This window comes from Mirounga angustirostris, unplaced genomic scaffold (assembly GCF_029215605.1).
Source record: "Mirounga angustirostris isolate CCGP_5_RB_7025 unplaced genomic scaffold, mMirAng1.0.hap1 SCAF_12, whole genome shotgun sequence".
In the NCBI taxonomy this organism is placed as follows: domain Eukaryota; kingdom Metazoa; phylum Chordata; class Mammalia; order Carnivora; family Phocidae; genus Mirounga; species Mirounga angustirostris.
In genome coordinates, this window is record NW_026991720.1 from 30,393,237 (window position 1) to 30,399,112 (window position 5,876).

The window sequence follows — 5,876 nt, forward strand, 5'->3', positions numbered from 1 at the left end:
AATTAGTTTATCATAGTTAAACTTCCCATAAGAAGTTGACCCAGATGATTTCACCAGAAGCAATAATACCAATCTTACACAATCTTGCATATTTTTTCATGAAATATATAGAAAATACATAATTTTAGACTATGTTATGGGGCCGGTATAACCCAATATCAAAACATATAAAGGACATTAGAAGAAAGCCAATACTGCAAACGATATTATTCATAAGCATGCACACAAAATTCCTTAAAAAAATAGCAAAGAAATTAAAAGAAAAAGAGAAAAGTAGTGATCGATTGAATTTACCTCAGGAAAACTGAGAAAAGCACTGAAGTACACCATAGGAGAACAGATAAACAATTTGATACATTCTTCTGTAGGATACTTAGTGTGCAACGATAAACTATCGTTACACAATTTGAATGAATCATGATATATAATGTTGAGCCAAAACTTTCAGATATTAAAAGTAACATCCTGTATGCTTTCATTTCAGTGGGGTTTGAGTACAGGAATCTTTGGTGATAAAAATCAGTTCAGTGGTTATCTATGGGGTGTAAAAAATGACTTCAAGAGGGCAAGAAAGTGCTTTCTCTGTTCATGGATGTAATCTAAAGTTTGATATAGGTATTGCTTACATGGGTGCATATGTTTGCCAAGGGTTTCAGCTTAAATATTTAAGATATGTGCATTTCACGTATAATAAGTTTTACATCAATTAAAGATTAATAATAAAAAAATCACAAGACTTTGGATTTGATCTAGGTCTTTGAAAACTTGCCCTCCACACCTCTGGTGTCTGGAAGGGCTTACTGATTCTGATATTTCAGGCAGCATAATAATTTTCTAAGCACAGCCAAATATTGATTGTATTAGTTTTCTAAGGCTGCCATAACAATATACCACAGACTGCATGGCTTAAAAAAACAGAAATTTATTTTCTTACAGTTCTGGAAGCTGGAAACCCCAAATCAAAGTGTTGGTAAGTTTGGTTTCTCCTGAAGCCTCTCGCATTGTCTTGCAGATGGCCACCTTCTCACTATGTTCTCACAAAGCTTTTATCTCTGTGCACACAACCTGGTGTCTTCCCTCCTCTTTTAAGGACACCAGTCATGTTGGATTAGGGCTTCAGCTTTATGACCTCATATAATCTCAAACACCTTGTTAATGCCCTATCTCCAAGTATAGTCACACTTGAGGGTTAGGGTTTCAACATATCAATTCTGGGAAGGGAACACAATTCCTCTCAGCTTGGATGTGGGATATCAATAGTGTTGTGATCTACCTAAGAGTCATGGATATAGTTGTCTAGACTCTACCCTAAGATTGTGGAAATTCCATTTGGAGACTAGTCACTGATTCCTCACTGCGACCATGAATAGAAAACTCCAAAAGGAGTTCAAGTGGAGACCTCCTCAGGAAGGGCACTGCTCTGCTTAAGTGATTCATCTTTTTGAATGAAATGAAAGAAGTGACTAAGAGTAAGTAGCCTGAGCCACTTAGTATTTTGACCTCCCTCTGCATATGGGCTTTCTCTTGGAAGAGTGAATAGTTCTTTTGTGGGTGCTATTGTATGCAAACAATAAACTGAACTATCCTCAAGAATAGATTGTAAGAGAAGTGGTAGAGTGAATTTCTTTATATGTTAATTCACAGACTTTAAGTAACTCTGGACTTCAATGTCTTTGGAAATTTAATATTAGATTTTTAATTTTCCCACATATACCACAATGGGATACTACTCATATTCATATGTCAAGTATTTACATTAATTTTTTGACGTATCCTGATATTTTTATTTATTTTCATTGCATAATTTCTGATGACAAAATGTAGCATTTAATCTAGGGTAGATTATAGCTTTTTTGGGGGCAAAGTCAACACTGACCATAAATGGTCCATGGAGTTTCCATAAGGGAATAGTGACTGGTTTTATGTGAGTAGTTCCACAAAGGAAGAGTATAGGCTTAATGTTAAATTTCAAATTTTTTTTAAGTTCATTTATTTAGGTAATCTCTACACCCATTGTGGGGCTCGAACTCACGACCCCGAGATCGAGAGCCACATGCTCTACCGACTGAGCTAGCCAGGCATCTCTAAATTTCAATTTTTAACAGATCAAAGATCTGAGAGATTTTCAGGGCAATGCTTAGCACCTCCTTCTGTTTTTTCAAAGTGGGCTTTTTTCCATTAATTCTATTGGGTGTCCTGCTCTTTCTTTTTTAAACATCTACTGGGGTTAAAATGAATCACTTAGTCGGTAAAGGATGTTTCCTAGTTGGGTGTACTAAAGACAGGTGATTATCTATCTTTCCCTCCTTCACCATCTTCACGCACAGTAAGGCAATAATCTGGGTAAGGGTCCTTGCTTTGGAGATCCAAGCTATTCCCAAAGTGAGACATTCCTTGGATCTTGATGAGATTTAAGGGTAGGGGTTATTGCATCCATTTATTTGGCTCTTACATCAAATTATGTTTTCCAGTGTCGACATCACCAGAAATAGCACTGAACCTTTTATATCCATCTGTTTTTGGTTCTTATATTGGAAATAAAGCAAAGGTTCTTTGTTTATTAGTCCTCTCAGACCCTATAAACCAATAATGTAGCACTGTCCACCCGAAATGAAGGCAGAGACTCTTTACTGTATCAGTGCAGCATTGTTATGCCGTCTGTTTCCTCTCCTGTTCTTTTCCAGTCAGTTGTGTTTTAAAATTTCTCTCTCCTATTAGACTCTAAGCCTTTTGAGGGCAGGACTAATTCTTCCTCTTATTTAATACCTCCCTACTACCTGGCACGATGCCACATATATATTGTAGAAAAGCAGTAAGTATTTGTTTGATTACTTGTTTACAATTTGAATTGAATTGAGTCACTCAATTGCATGATCAGAGAATTGATGAGTTTCTTTCAGGCTTTTGATTAAATAGACAGTATTTCAAACTAAGCACTTTGGTAAAGTGTCCTTTTGGTCATGAAATGTTTATGCTTTTTTTGAAAAGATTATTTAAAATCCTTTTAAAAAAGCAAAAGAAGTACATTTCAAATGGACATATTCAAAGCCTGTTTTGTTTTTTTTTTAAGATTTTATTTATTTATTTGACAGAAAGAGAGACAGCGAGAGAGTGGGAAAGGGAGAAGCAGGCTTCCCACGGAGCACGGAGCCCTATATGGGACTCGATCCTAGGACCCTGGGATCATGACTTGAGCCAAAGGCAGACACTTAACGACTGAGCCACCCAGATGCCCCGTTTTTGTTTTTTTAATTTAATGGGGCGTATGATGATGGGCAAGGGAAAGAAACACCACTTTATTTTGCTGTTTGTTTGTATGTGTAGATAAAACTGAGGAGAAAGGTTTTGTTTTGTTTTTTTTCATTAGTATCTAGTATCATATAAGTTGATCGGCTACATAATAATAGGGCTATAACATGTTTTCCCACTTGTTTATATGAGAATTGGGTAGAAGATACTTGAGGTTGCCGAGTAAGTCCAAAATGTTTCCTTTAGGTTTTCTTTCTTACTTTATTTCTTTACTTTATTTCAGCTACATTCTTCTAGGGCTCAGAAGCTAAGGTTAATATTATGTTTAGCTTGATTTTATACCAAAGATAGATGTATGAACAGAGGCAGAAATACTCTTTCCCCTCTTCTCACCATATAGTACCTATTTAGGTCATAAATACCTTTTATGAATATCAATCAACCAATTAAAATGGCTGGTGTTCTAAAGTCCAGGTAAAATAGTTTAGTTAGAAACCTAATGCATAGATTTTGCATTTAACATAAAAAACAATCCAGTTTCTGTTCTGTGCATTTTGTATTCCTCTCTGTTACTACAGTTTGTGAGTTTACACTCCAAATAAAAAACAAGCAGACTGAAAAGTGTAACTGTGCCTTTTCGGCTTACTTCCAATGTGAGATGAATACTAATATTTCATTCCCTTCAAACAGTGTGAAAAATTGGTCATTGAAAACCCTGAGTATGTTGGTGGTGCACTCGCTGGGTCCAATGTTTCATTCATCCTTACTTCGCTTTAAATTGAATTTCAACTCACAGAGAGGGAAAAAAGGGAAAAGAAGAAAAAAAAAAAAGAATCAGTGAAAGTAATAAAAAGTGTAGAGAACATAAATATAAATGTGCCTCCTCTCATTCTGCTACAAAATATCAGAAATCAGCTTGATTTTTTTCTGCAGTTAAGCATTTGTGGGGGAAAATCAATCTGTGCTTTTGTTTGTTTGCAAACTAGACTGTCCTCTTGATTAAAATATGTATACGTAAGAATTGATTTCTTTTCCCAGAATTGTGCTGGGGGCAGTTTTGAAAATACCGAGACAGTAAAGTATCTTAGGTCAATGCTTAAAAAAAGTTTTATTTTCTTAAAAAACAAAAATGAATTTATTGATGTTATTTGGTTATAGTACCATATGGCTACACATTTTGAATACTCTCACATTCTAAAAGCACGGTCTTCTCTTGTTTATCATACTACTACACTCACTAGATTTTCCTTATTCTTCCCTGGCTTATACTCCTGCATGAACCTTGCGTGCTTCATGTCTTTGACATGCAATAGGTGTTGTTGTTCCTCAGGATTCTACCTTGGGTCTTCGAATATTCTCACTTTCTATACTCTCTAGGCATCTCAACCACTTCATTTACTGGTTTCACCTACTATATATGTCTGATAATGTCCAAATGTATATCTACCAACTAGATATGCCTCTCATATAACTGACTACTACTGGACATCTCCTTTTGAAGGTATCAACTCCATCCAAATCCAAGCTTATCAACTTGCTTCTCTATATGACTTCTCAATCAGAGTAACAAATGTCCACACTAGGGCCTAGGCCACCATCCTATATTCTACCATTCTCCCAACCTCATCCCCATTCCTCATAATCAATAAACAGATACTATCGATCCTATTTTCTAATTTTCTTTTTTGTTTCTAAATCTCTTTACTTTTCACAATATCCACCCTAGTTAGCATAACTGATGATCCTATGACTAAGAGCTTCCTAACTGTTGCCTTCAAATGAAGTGGTATTTTTAAAGTGCAAACCTTAAGTCATCTTAAGACTTTTTACTGTCTTCCCATTGCTACTAGGCTAAGTTTCAAACATTCACATCTAGACCTGGTTACCTCTGATCTCAGTCTCTGTTCTCAGGCTTTTTACAGTGCATTTTGTATTCTTACCCCAGGCGACTTTACTTGCTTCTTTCTGCACACTTTATGTGACATTACAGTAAACTTTTACTTATTTTCTATGTGTCCTTTATATCTCAAATTAGACATTGCCACCTCCAAAATGTTCTTTGTGATCTCTCCCATCTAGCTGGATTCGTTACCTCCCACAGATAATTCTAATTCTCTATCAGATGACATTACTTATCACATTTATAGTAAATAATTGTCTGTCTTCCCTCCATAACAAATTTTTATTGCATGCAGAAGTACTCTATCTTATTTACTGTTGTGCCTATATTTAAAAAGATGAACAATTTTTTTTTCAAAATGTGTTATTCCAGGAGGAGAGTAATGAATATTTTATTAAGCAGCATTAACAAGATGGGCACGTTTTCCCCTTATGTCCTTTAGTCTTTTTTTTTTTTAAGATTTTATTTATTAATTTGACAGAGAGAGACATGGCGAAAGAGGGAACACAAGCAGGGGGAGTGGGAGAGGGAGAAGCAGACTCCCCCCTGAGCAGGGAGCCTGATATGGGGCTCTATTCCAAGACCCTGGGATCATGACCCAAGCCGAAGGCAGACGCCCAACAACTGAGCCACCCAGGTGCCCCAAGATTTTACTTTTAAGTAACTTCTACACCCAATGTGGGGCTTGAACTTACAACCCTGAGATCAAGAGTCACACTCAGAGGTG